The sequence below is a fragment of the Fundulus heteroclitus genome, chromosome 22 (assembly GCF_011125445.2).
Source record: "Fundulus heteroclitus isolate FHET01 chromosome 22, MU-UCD_Fhet_4.1, whole genome shotgun sequence".
Classification (NCBI taxonomy): Eukaryota; Metazoa; Chordata; class Actinopteri; order Cyprinodontiformes; family Fundulidae; genus Fundulus; species Fundulus heteroclitus.
This window is the reverse complement of record NC_046382.1, coordinates 15,502,520-15,516,818: the sequence shown is the minus strand read 5'-3', so window position 1 is coordinate 15,516,818 and position 14,299 is coordinate 15,502,520. Positions and strand designations below refer to the sequence as shown.

The 14,299-nt window shown below is 42.8% G+C and overlaps 1 long non-coding RNA gene across 1 annotated transcript; it reads left to right on the top strand.

Moving 5' to 3' along the window:
- Positions 1-3,250: 3,250 nt before the first annotated feature.
- Positions 3,251-3,637, top strand: LOC110367001. Its single transcript, XR_002427151.2, has 3 exons — positions 3,251-3,352; positions 3,466-3,513; positions 3,589-3,637. It is a non-coding gene; the product is annotated as an uncharacterized LOC110367001 (long non-coding RNA).
- Positions 3,638-14,299: the final 10,662 nt, after the last annotated feature.

Genomic DNA, 14,299 nt, shown 5'->3' with positions numbered 1-14,299 from the left:
TGAGTGGTGGAAATACGTCGTAAAGTAAAACTGTTGGGGCTCCCGATACATCCTTTTTTTTTTGAAAAGACATAAAAGAGCTCTAAATAGTTGCTTTGTCAGTAATGTTTCAACCATAATTAGAACATCGTGCAAGTCCAGCCTCAGAAGACAAACTCGTATAATACTGGTTTGTTTGCTAGTTGTTGTTGTTTAGCAAAGATGGATGTACTTCTTCTTCTGCGGATTTTTTAGGAGAATTTGATAACTGAGCTTGTCAGAGTGGTTCTATTCTGAATAAAACCAGGTGTATATACGTGCACATTATGATCAGATTAATTGATTATGTGCCCATATAAATCGATACAGTTATTTAATCCGAATACAATTTAATCCGATCGTGAAATTTTGTGGATGTAAACATAGCTATTGAGTTTGTTAGGATCGGTGACAGTTTTTAAGTCTAACAGCTGCTAGGAGGAAGGATCTGCGATAAAGCTCCTTTGTGCATTTCGGATGCAGCAATCTGTCACTGAAAAAGCTCTCCAGCTCTGCAACAGCTTCATGCACAGGTTGGGAGAAACTGTCCGACAGTGATGATGTATTTGGCAGAGTCCTTCTGTCTTCCACTACCAGCAATGGGTTGAGGAGGCATCTTAGGAGAGAGCTGGCCTTCCTAATGAGCTTATTCAAACACTTCATTTGAGCTGTAGAGAAACTCTTGCATCAATGCCACAATCATGCTACTCGTATAGAAACTATTGGTGGTTCAGGGGCCCACGATTCAAGGGGTCTTCAGACGCGCCCCACTGCACTCCATAAACTAGTTGTGGCAGTCTCCTTAGCAAGGGTCGGTGATGCTTCCGTACGCAGAAACCCCCCACAATGCACACACATTCCTAAATTGACACACATATCGACAGGCAACCAAGCTGGAATCAAACCCACAGCGTTCCAAAGGCAAGACTACCCTTCTACCCACTGAGCCCCATTTTGCAAGGGACCATATATTTTTGACTGAATGGGCAGGCCTTGCTTTTAATGCTTCCTAAAGACCCTGTTAGGGCTTTTCCGCAAGTGAAAATCCTCCTTGTTCTGCCATCTTTTTGTACACATCCATACACAGATGAAAATGGTTACATAAACAGCAACAAAAAAAAAAGTAAAATACTTCTGTAAGCACCGCCTGTCACAAAAATAGAGGGCATGAATGAATAACATTAAAACGAGTGGGGCAGATAGGCTGCCCCCTCATGTGCTCGCCTCACGATCAAATTTAGGTTTGCGTGGGGAATTGATGAGACACAGAGCTCAAAGCCAAAGTCTTCAAAGAGAGCGGTTACACAAGATGCAAGGCGTCAAACCCACTTTGTAGTTCTAGGGTGAACGAGTGGGCGTTTTAGCAGCCGCTCTACATGAGGTGAAACAGTTGCAGCTCTGTGGGCCCCCCCAAAATAAATGATAGCGTACAACAGTTACATCAAGGTTGAAGTGTTTACAAAGGAAACCGGAGTGATTTTGTTTTTTAGCCCAAACCCTTTTTAGATGATTGTAGTTGACGGTGCGGCATCGTCCTTGATCCTTTAGGTCATTTTTATTGGTGCTATGAAATATAGCAGACATAGGAGAAAGGAAAGGACAAACGTGTGAGGACACAAGAGATTTAATCGAGTTAAGTATAAGTAAAAATGTTCAAGGACTAATATTTTAACAAAGGGATGCTCGAAATAAAGACATTAGCTAGCTTGAGGAATAAACTAATGTGACCACCATAACAGACCAAACATACGGTGAAATACCAAACATGAGGGTGTGGCCAGTGACTAATACAGCCTGACGGACCCTATTAGTGACCTTAATGGCTCGTTAGTGTCATTGAGCTGATTAAAAATTATAAGCTTAAATCTCCCAACCCATGTTGAAATGTGTTTAAGTGAAATGCGTTCAAAAAACATATGAGAAAAACCCTGCTTGCCTTTAATTAAAGCACCAAGGATTGTCACCATGTCCTTAATGATGGAAAATCTACACCTACATCTCCCATCTATATACGATACATATTTTAGATATTTCATTCAGAAAAAATAAAAGTAGCAGGAGCAGAGGAAGAATAAAAAAGATAGAAACATGGCTGCTGTTTTCCTTAGACTTTTTTTTTTCTGATGTGACATTTTGTTGGGACGGAATCAGAATGGCAGACATCTTTTTCAAAGAATGTTGATCCTTGTAAAAACAAAGACTGTGCCGTGAGTCGTTGGCACCGTCACACACTAATCAACCGTGAAAACACCTGCAAACAAACACACACGGACTTGTCAGTGCAACTTTAGCGAATGACGTGTAAAGACAAACATTGCTGGTGCATGCAGTGCTAGCAAGAGCTCAGCTAACATATTTGGAATAGGCCACCGTGGATGTCATTACAAAAGAAATAACTGTAAAAAAAAATATGGAGAAAGTTGCTTCTTTCTAGGTATGAACAGGGCTTAGGGTTGACCAAAATCAGGGTAAAATATTCTTTCCTGCTATGCTAATTTGTCTCACTAGCTAACAGGAGCCAAATTTCCATTTATGCCTAAAGAGAAAAAGGCAAAGATTTTGAATGTAGCAAAACATAAAAGATTAATTTATAATGTGTTTCCATACACTACACTATTTTGTTGCGTTCAACCTTGGCTATATAGTTTTGTCAGGTCCTTGTTGTGTGAGCCTGCTTAAAGAGCACAGAAGCAAACTACTACTTGCTAGCAAAAAGCCTAAACAAACCAAACACATTTTGATGATAAATTATCAAGAAAGTTTTGTTTTCCTTTTGCTACACAATGCACATAAACACTTTCTATTAAAACAATAATCTTTAACTCTACATTATGTTGGTCGGAAGCTGTTATTCTTCCTCTGACAAATAAATAACATTTTCAAACGACTACATATGCATGAAGAGCCAGTAAATTCTGTAGGAAAATTCCATTGGAGGGAAAATGTTGGTATTTGAAGGAATACCACGTAACTTTCAACCACCAGGGGACACTAGGCCTGTCACTTTCAGGTTTAGTGCCACTGAAGGCCACTGGCAACACTGCACTGTCGCAGAATTAAACAGTCTCCATGTTTTGGTATCAAATAGCGGGCCACTTGAACCAGCATATTGAGAAGTCGGGGAATTCGTAAAGAAATTACCACATTCACCCAGCTAGATTATACTCAGATTCACTCACTGAGAGGGAGAGGACAAGGCAGTGGGAGAGGGAGAGGGAGAGGGAGGGGGAGATACAGGAGCTGTAGAAGAGAAGGACAGGGGAGACAACAGGCTCAGTCATCTGATTATGAAACGCTGCAGGAACTTCAACATCGGAGAAAAGCTGACATGCAGGTTTGTGAACTATATTTATCGTATTTTGTAATTATAACCATGCATGAATGGAAACATGACAGCTCGGGTTCTAAGTTCACCTCTGACCTATCTGCTCCGAAACATGTGAGCAGCGGCCCTCAGGGAGGAGACGGCTTCACTCTCTCCTTCTGTTTGTCAAGGTCAGTGCTTGAGTATTTTCTGTGTGGGACTGTAAATGTTTGGATTGTGAGGTGTTTGTGTTTCGTCTTATGCAGCCGGTATTAGCAATGTGCGTGAGGCGGTGGCCTCAGATTCGGAGGAGACAAGGTCTGGGAGCAGAAGGGAGACACGCCTAGCCAGGGGTGCAATTACTTTGTCTCTGCTCTGGTTCTCAATAAAATGCTGGAACTTTATGGAATCGCTGTTTCCTTTTATTTAATAGGTAACTGAAGGATAAGTTATCATTATTTCCCACAACACCATGCCCATTTCACTCAAGGATGAGAAAAAGTAACAGAGGAGAAGAGCTGGCATTCAGTTTGTGAACTACATTTACTGTATTTAGTAATAATACCCATGGCCGTGACGAACTTTGACTGGAGGACGAGAAAAGTAGAAGCACATAAGGTGTTCAAGGCGAGCTCAGACTGCCGTAAAGCGGCGCTCTAGGTCACATGACTCATTAAGAGGCGGATCCACACCTCTCAAGAGACATAGGTGAGTTTGTGAGAAAGGCAGCCTGCACTGAGGATCTGTATGTGCCAAGTGCTGTATAGTGACCTGAAAAATCATTTGATATGTCTCAAATTAAGGTAATACTTGGACCAAAACTTATACGGCTGCTTTAAAATCGGGCGTGGCAAAATTGCTAAATATGACATATACATATGAGAACAGGGAGGTATGCAGAACTCAAAAGAACAAACAAAAAGTTTCTCGAAGGCATGTGCCAAACCCAACAGGAAGTTAGCCATTTGTCAGGCTGGGTTGGCTTCAAGCTTGCTCAATATTCTCAGGCCTGGGAGTTTAAAAGTTAGAAATAGCTTTCTTGGTATGTGAGTGCGACCACGCCTCAAACTTTGAGTTCTGATTTGATAAAACTGTTCAAACTTGAACAAAAAAACAAACAAAAAACATCTGAGCTGAATTTAAATAATTATGATTGATGGTAGAGAATGTTACTTTTGAAGACTTCATGATCATATTGCAACCTATTGGAGGTTTTGCACATGTTTTATTTTACGGATTAGCTTCAGATTTGCCCAGAGTTTTTGGCGGAGTGTAAAGCCGTCATTTTAGCAGTTCTGTGATAGCGCCACCTATTGGTTGTACACACACTTGGTAAAACTGAGGGCCAGGACCATTTTTTTTTTGTATTTTAAATGTTTCTTTTGCAATTAGCATAATAAAACAAACACAATATCTGTTAGCTGAAGCTGAAACAAGGAAACTGTTCCATTAAAACAACTGAGAAATACAAATATTTTAACACACATTTCATGGCGATTTGCAGATCATCATGGTATCAAACCTGAAACTTTAGTATTTTAGGCAGTTTTCAGATGGGTGAAGTGGCGCAACGACTAAGTTATCTGTCATTTGTGCCCTGATGGGTTTTTCTTTTATCTTCACATAGTAGAAAATGTTTCTGTCGATCAAGTCTGGCTAATGACGCTGAAGTTGGTGTTTTATGGTGCGTTCCATTCACTTCGGACGTCAGAGTCGGGAAGTTGAAATGAAATCATCTCTGAGTTGACAGGGTCCCAATTTGCCACTTGTCTGACATAATAAGGAATAAAAACATGAACGCTCACACCAAAGCCATTGTTAAATGTCCAAATACAGCCAACCTGAGTCTCGTTCTTCTTTTTAAAGTCACATTTTAGCGTAAAATCTTCGTCTTTTTACAGCCGTGCTGAACTGTTCGACTGAACATGAAACAGTAAATAACAATAGGTTATTCTTCACTGCTTGTTTAACCACTATGGCTACCGTTAACAATACTGTTAAAACAATAACAACTATGCAGTATTTTGTGCACATAAACAGCGCTGAAACATCCCATCCTATGAATGTCGAAAAGTAGAATGTTTGCGACTGACTAAATGTTACATAAATAATATAGAATTGCTTAAAAAATATTTCAAAATATCAAGTTTTACTCAATAGTGCTGACAGCCTTCTTGGATGCAGGAGTCAGGTATGGTCCTGTTGCTCCGACTTTCCGACTCGTATTTCTGATTTTAGGGGCGTTCCAGTTGAAATTTCCTTCTCGGGTGCCGGATTTTCCAACTTCCGAGCACAAATGGAACGCAGCGTTAATCACAGTTTATGATTAGGGGACTAAATTAAAGGGATAATCTTGACTGCATTTGACCATCTCCGAATTAAAATCTCAGACATACAGCCTGTTGGACCTCAGATATGTGACTGTATGGGCGTCCTCCATAAATGACTCGTATACGGAGGCCTTAGTCCTCGACGTGGCTGACCCAGGTTGGATTCCAGCCTGAAGTCCTTTGCTGCATGTCTACCCCCCTCTCTCTCTCAAACCCGCTTTCCTGTCAGTCTACTGTGTGAAAAACCTAGCCACTAGTGCTGTAAAAGCCCAGAAAAAGAGTAAAGAAAAAAACTCTACGCTGAACACAGATTGTTAATTCACAATTTTCAAGTATTTGTTTAGTAAAAACACAGAGAATAGCATTTTTCTTTCTTTCTGGGCTTCAGCACCACCTTAAATATACACAGCAATGAAAAGCAGAGCGCACTACCGACCGGTCAAATTAGACTGAATGATTCTGTGCTGTTTGTAATTTGCAAACTCTCTCTGTGCGAAAATGTGGACTCGTCCCCTGAAAGATTGTTTTTCAGCGCGCTAAATTATTATCAGATGAATATTTTTTTGGTTCTGAATGTTTCAGTCCTGGTTTCTATTTTTTGCAGAACGGATTATGTCAAAAGAGTGGTTCAGTGTTTGGTTGTACATTGGGTGGCAGAAGGGCGGGTGGGGGGGTTGCCCAGTCCAAATATTTACCCACTGACCTAACCATGTTATGCAACGCTCAGTCACGTTGCAGCCTCTTAGTTTTAATGTTGAACGGGCAAAGAGCTTTTCGCTGCTATAATCACCGAACATTTCACTGAGCAAAAAAAAAACAACAAACAAATGATGGTAAAGATCAGCTGCATTTGTTTTTATCTTTTCTTGCTTTTTTATTTTTTTAATCCCATAGCTCCAGCTGCTGCTACATCATCATTATTATTATTATTATTATTATTAGCAATGTGCCATTAACGACAGTCTGTTACGGGTCTTGCCAGAAGGGAGAGAGCAGAGTGGTAGCAGAGGATCGCCACATTCTTGTGGAGGCCCCACATTCCCCTGAGCACCAAAACAGAATTATAACTCGTACAGTTCCTCCACCCCCCCCCCCCCCCCCACTCCCCTCAGCGCCTCCTGCCCCCAGCTTCCTGTGCAACAGCATGGTCGCTCAGCCCCTCCCCTTCCCTCGCTCTCATCTCGGTCAAGCTCCATCTCCCTCTACCCCGCCGCTCCAAATACATTATTTACACCCCACCCCTCCCTTCAGCTCAGCTCCAAAGAATCAGGACAGAGGGAAATAACACCACTGTATACCCCCCCCCCCCCCCCCCCCCCCAACACACACACACACACACACTGCACACTAAAGCTGCCACCCCTCCACCCCCACCTGCTCGCTCTTTTCTCACTGTGCAGGATGGAAACACAGAGCAGGGCTGAGCCGGCGACGACGACGGGAAACTCTGTGAGCCCCCCCCCCACTAATCCCTTCTGACGTGCCTCCTGAGGGCAGGGATTTGCTACAAGTCAATGCAGGAGACCTACAGTATGCAAAACAAGCCTGTCTGACTCTCTCATGATGTTCAAAGCCTCTGCACTGCACTGCTGGTGAGACAGGAAGGCAGATCAGAGACAGGGAGGGTGGGAGAGAGAGAAGGGGGGGGTGGAGGGTGGAGGAATAACTGCACACAGTCTGCTCATGTTAACCCTTTCCACCCCCTCCTCGTCAGTGCAGTGAGCCACTTCCCTCCTCTAGTTTCACCTCTTGCCTACATCAAGCACATAATGCTGACGACACATGACACGACCTCTCTGTCACTGCAGCCCTGCAGGCTTCTACGCTCCCTCCTCCTCCCCCAGCTGTTAGATGAGGCGCCTTATCTGATGGCATAAAAAAAATGAAAAAATAAAACGAAAACCGCGCGGCGTAAACAGGAATTCACAGGTCATGTGATCCGCTAGCTGCTACTAGGCAGGGCTGCTGAGCTTCAGTGCTATCAGGCTCAATCTGGAGATGAGGAGATGCATGCATGGTGGGGGGCCCCGAGGAGGCCCCGAGGAGGCCCACGGGTGGGCGGGGGACATTATTAGACACAAGAAGTCACACGTTATGGTTTGGGTTTTTGGTAATGGCCGTCCATGCTCTTCAGCTCACGCTCACAAAGAATGTAAACAAGTGAGTTCAGGGGGGGGGGGGGGGGGGGGGAACCAGCTCTGAGAGTGGAGGAAGGGCAACAGATGAAGCGAAATTACGGTGGAGGAGGTTGTGGGGGTAGCGGCGGAGGAATGGAAAAACAGATGACAGAAAGACATTAGCCCACAGAGGAAGAGAAATCCACCAGGATTTGTAGCCTGCTTTAGGTTCACGTGATTGGCTAAACTGCTGCCTCCACCCTCCCCACCACCATGCTTTTTTTTTTTTTTTTTTTTTTTTTTCCACCCAACCTCAGACCCTTTGAGATGGAAAATGGGTCATCTGTGTGAAAGTTAATACTCTGAGCACGTACAGCACTGCTTTATTTTTAGGACGTGCCTTGGAAATTTTTTTCTCTGCGTATTTTCCGCCCCCCCCCCATCAGTGGTGAATGGCAGTGAAAAAAGCTGTGGTTAAATAAAGCATGTTGCCACCGCGAGGGGCTTCATGATAGCCTGGACGTGGCTCGTGTTTCTCCTGAGCCTGCCCTCTCCATGACAACGCATACGAGTACAGGCTGCAGAGAGCAGCACCGCGGCCCCGACATGTGCCGCCGGACACAGACAGCCGGGGAAAAAATATGGCCTCTGTGGCTCCCTTCATCTCACAGATTTAGAGGTGGGAAACATGACTAGCCACGGGCTGGTAGAGGTTCTCATGGTGTGACAGCATCAAGTAAAAATACAGCGGTTTCACTTTATTTTCACCCCCAAAAAAACATGATTTATATGCTTTTTTAAAAAAAACAAAAAAACTAAATCACTCCCACGGCTGCTAAAATAATGAATAATGTTGAATATTACAATTATGACTAGGGCTGTGCGTAAAAATCGGTCCAAAGATTAATACAGATGTGTTTAAAAATTGAATATCAATATTCTGGCTATCAGTATCAACATACCTGCCAACCTCTAGGGGGCGATATTACAGCGCACCATTACTGTTCACAGTGAGGAAGTGCAAGTGAGATGAATTTGCGGAACAGGATTTTAGAAGCGCCTTCGTCCCTAAAATCAGACGTTTGGGCACATTTTTGGTTTCTGTGATACGTTAAATGCATTGAACCAAATGCACTTTATTTTCCTGTTAATATATCAGTGTTCAATAAATTGAACATAAATATTATATTTGGCTGGTATTGGTGATTGAATGACTGAGCATTCATTTGAAAATAATACACATCAATATTGGAGTCAAATCATATTAAGCTGAGCTTTATCGAGAATCGTATTGTATCGTGGGCTATGTATCAACAATAGTATCGAATCGGTTCAACCTAGATGATAATTATGACAATGCTATGCTTTTTGCATGTAGTATTATTCTTGTTGGAGGCCTTGCTCTTTATAAAACAACACAAGTACATCAAGCTAATATTAGCTGGTTAATTAGTAGGGCTATGTGCTGGGGTAGCCAGCCTGCAGCCTGCCGCTTTACAGACAAACTACTTTCAAAACATCATTACCTTAAGCAGAGTGATAGGGGGCGCTCCTTTAGTTTACACACCACTAATTCCAATGTTCCAAGGAACCCAAAATGTTTCCAAACAGTCAAATCACACTTACTTGTATCTGTGGACAGTTTTCTTTCAGCCAGTGATCAGCAACATTTAGGGGAACCCCCCCCCAAGAAAAATTTTAATTACATCATTTTGGCTCCCATGGCCAATCGTTTCCACTCCGCGCCCCTTAAGAAAATTCTTAACTACGCGGACAGTACCATAAGGTAAAACATGGCGTACAAGCAAGTGCTCCCTCTGGTGGAAGTTCGTAAAAATAGACATCTTTAAGATTTGGCCCAAATATATCACTGCGATCAAGATATTGTTAACAATTTCTGGACAGAACTTGCCGTCACTCTTAGAAGAAAGTAAGAGTCTTAAATGTTGGAAACAACTGTTTTCTACTTCCACGTGTAGCGGGTGTAGTACGCTTGGCGTAGGAGAGTAATGCTGCCCTCTAGAGTCTAGCTAGGAGAACAGCGCATGTAATTGCTTAAAAAATATTGTAAACGCGCTGTGTAAATGCTGCAAGTATCCGCGCAGAGCTTACGTATGTCAAGAATAAAGCAACCTTTACTCTATACAGCCAGGGAAAGCTCTGGTTACGCTCCTCATTAATCCTGCAGGTCTTTAGAACAAAGTTCAGCCTGAAATTTGAATGCATGATTCCTGAAAGCCTTGGTATACCTTGATAACAGTAACCAGCGAATGCATCGATATCACAATAATAGACCAAATGGTTAGAACGGCCTGACATGGTAGAGGGTCAGTCTCTCCCCCTTAATTCCAAGAATCAAGGGGGTCATGGGCTGGAAGGAGCTGAAGGCCCCTGAGATGGACTGTAGGTAGGGTCCCTGTTATCTCCAGGCTGTGAAATTATTTTTTTCTGAATTGCAGAATTTTAAAGAGAAAACATACTCTAACTGTTTAATGCCGAATTTAAGAGAATTTGTTGTTTTTTTGTTGTTTTTTTTACTTTTTTTTGTTCACTTTGGAAGAAAGACAGTATTGACTGCTGCAGCTCTGTGACCTGAATACTGAATGCAGTATTTTTGCTATGACAATAGAAATCAGGAATTTCTCTGTGTTTGACTTTTTTTGCTGCGACTCTGTGATCACGCTATCTGGATTGTTATTTTTTATTTTGATACATAAATAGTAAAGAGCTTTTATCAAATCCAAAGGACCCCAAAGCACTTCAAACTATAATCACCCATTTATTCACATGCTGATGAGCTACATCGTAGCCACAGATGCCGTGGGGCAGACTAGCAGGTAAAGCGGGTGAAGTGTCTAATTCAAGGGCACAATGTCTGAGACGGACAAAGCAAGGATTCAATCCGGCAACCCACTCATAGTACTGCTAAATTTGGAGACATTTAAGTGATAAAAACGAATCCAGAGTAAAACGTTGACTATTGCAGAATTTACCCGTTTGTGACATTGTATTCTTTAGCTTTTAAGTGATTGTTTACCATTTGCGCTGTTTCACCTCTCGGACCGAACACAGCATTCTGCAATAACAGTAAACTAATAATAAGCTACACATTCAGGGAAATAGTATTCAGTTTCTGAAGGAGAAGAAGAACTGCTGCTACTGTGAGTTTTTTCAGCAGAATCGCAAACATACGTTTTATGAGCCAAATTATCAACGAGTCGTTGATAGAGGACAGAGGAGGAGCCAGCTAACGTTAGCTAGCTGCTCGCTGTTAAAACATTGGTAGGAGCAGCAAAACGTTGAGGCTTTTATTATTGTTACTGTAATAAGGCTGTTAGATCAGATTAAATTAAGCAGAAGTAGGAACGATTGTTGCTTTTATGACTGGATTAAACTTTTGTGTAAATACCTCGATAAAGCGGCGATATTACGCGAGTTTGTCCTAGCTCTGATGCACCTTACTATGACGTGATAAAGAGTGATAAAGAATGTGTTTACTTGAAGTTAGAAAATTAAAAATGTATACGATGAATCTGGGGGAAAAATTTTTTTTTTCAATATCTCTTAAACGAAGGCAGATTTTGTGTATTTATTACATTGACCTCCTTTCCTTTTAAACAAATCGTTGAGTTCACATTACCTGATTTTTGCTGTTTATCTTTTAAATCAAAGTATAGACTTAGAGCTATATAGAGTATCCTGATTGTTAAGTGATAAAGGATATCAAATGTCATCTTGCCAAAATGCTGTGTTATGTTTTTTCGCTGTTTTTACAGCCAGAAACTGTAATAAAATCGTAATTTTCCTGTAAATAACAGTGCCGATACGGTATTTTTTTGGCACATCGGCCTTCGATACTCTGAGAATAAAACTTCTTTGAGGCAACACTCTGAGGATGTGAAATGTAGAGCAGTGCAGCAGCAGAGCCTACGTGAAGCTGCCATAGAAACTGCACACAACCGAGTTATTTCTGGCTGCCTTGAACTCCCAAACACAGCTGCTCCTACATAACCAGACATCTCCACCGCTCCGTCCGGACGGCTCTCGCTGCACACAGGCAGCCATCCAGCATTTGACATTTAAACTCACACACTATGGAATAAGCACCATGCAAAAGGTCATGAGCTGTTGTGGATAATTTGTTGACAAGATCTCAAATTATTACAGCAATTACGACGTTTTCCACTGCAGCCCCTTGCAGTCAGAATCCATTCGAACGGATTAGTCTGAATTGCCTCTGGCTGCTTTTCTAAGCCCTCCACCCATTTGGGGTGTGATGCATTTTAATAAGCGGACTATTTCCGGCTGCTTTAATAAACTAACAGGTTGGAATCCGTCACCGTGTGAAAGTTGGGGGGAAAATAAAAAAGGTGTATCAACTGTTGAAAACACACCGTCTCTCTGCTGCATTGTTATTGCTGTCAAGGGGGAGCTGCTGTGCTCCCAGGTCTCTCAGCTCAGAGCAGCAGGAGTCCAGCCTGGAGCAACAGTGCCCCCTACTGGAGGGCAGGAGGCGCCTGGCTGGGTTTTACCGCCTGCTTCACCAACTACAAAGCGCTGACTCATAGTCAGGCATGCAAGTAAGTAAAATTAAACTTACGACGCGCAGAGGAAGTGACAACGAATGTTTTATTTTAACATTCACTTTTGCATGGAGGGTCCTGCTGTGCAACACGAAAACAAGATTTTGCTGTGTCATCCTGAACTGCAACGTCTGTTTTTTTTTTTTTGTTTTAATATTTTTATTATTGCTTTTTCTCTTATTGAAAACGACCCGAGCTGCCAGCAGAGGTCTGGTATCCTTCAGTGACCCTTCAGTCAGTCTGCAGGGGGGACAAACCGCAGAGCCAGGGGACTGAGTGTTTATTTATGGGGGGGGGAGGCCCGTAGCACAGCCAGAAGCAGAGCACAGTTTCAGATTGACCTCCTGCGTCTTTCTCCAGAAAGGAGAGCCTAACAACGAGGCCCTTTCTTCCTGCACAGACGCACGAAGCCAAAAAGGCTCGCAGGCCCTCCCGACGGGCTTCTCCAGCTCCACCAAATGACTCTAACAGCAACAGCAGCCGCTCATGAGTTCATGGAAAATGGAACAGCGACCACCATTTAGTCTCCGCTTGACATTTCTGAGCCGGCGTTCCACTTTTCATTCCTTATGTAGAAAAACTATTTTCCTCTAACCCCCCCCCTTCCCCCTGTCTTTGCTCTCTTTTCCTGGCAAACCTCGTGGCCCAGTTTCCTCTGGCCAGCTCTCTCGGAATAACAGCTGCAGACTGGGATAAAAATAATTACGCCTCTGTTTGTCTCCCAAACCAGACCGGGCCCACTCCCTTCCCCTTAAACTGGTTGCTCCACTTTTGCACTCATGCACACACAATAAAGCCATTCATCCTGAAGACACGCTGTGGGTCAGGGGACTCACAGGAGCTGAGGTTTTTTCGCATGCTGGCCGGACGCAGCAGCTGTACATTACTCTGCTGGTGTCTGAATGTTATTAATGTTGACCAAAAAAAAAAAAAAAAAAAAAAAAGCAAGCCTGGGTTTGATTTATGTTCCCCCCTTGTGCTCATATTTTATTGCCACCTTAGGCATTTTATTATTCCGAGGATCAAAAACCCTGGATTCTTGCACATCACTCCTCTCTGAGTTCCCCTGATTTCCCTGCAGCAGCTGGTGGACTTTGCTGTGCATGGCTGCTGCCATCTGCTGGTACACGAGGGGATCTGATGGGGATGTGACCTCCATGAACCCCCTTTGCAAAACTTTTTCCCACCTTTAATTTGACATATATAGTATTATACTTCCCAGTTGTACTGCAAAACGACCAGATGATCCAAAATAAACCTGGTTAAAGTCTATCAGCATCTACCTGCGTTTAAAGATCCCCAAACTTATCACACCAGGCTCAGAGTTTCTGTCAGATCTAGTTCTGGACCCGGGCCCAGTTTTCTCTCTTCTTGAGGAGTAATTATTTCATGTATTTCAGCGAACACAAGAGCGGATTGGGTCAAAACTGAGTGAAGGTAATCCAGCAGCATGATCCTACCGCTACCGTGCTTGACTGTGAGAGTCGGGTTCTTTTGAAATCGATCTACGCCATCTTCTTCCACTGCAGGCCAGAATGTTTGTTTTGGCGATGCTACCACTTCTTTTTCACTTTTTAATTCCAGACATGTGGAGGAAAGAGGAGACTATTGCCATACGATTACAAAATTCCTGCAGTTTGTTCCGTTTTTTTCCTGCGTTTTTATAACATTCTGGACATTTGAGTAGAAAATATTGCCTTTGCACCTGCTTGAATAGCAGCTGCGCCTTATTATCTGCAGACTCTATAGGTTAGAAACTAGGTTCTAGTTGTACAGGTCTATTTCCAGACATCTGGAACCGTTTTAAGATCCAGGAACAGATTTGTGAACTTTAGTACCTTCAACTTTTAAAGACTGCTAAAAAATAACTTTTAGTTTCAGAACCATAGGTCCAGTTTAACCTGGAGCTAAAATCAGGAAGTAAAATAGCCACGATTTTAACTTTGA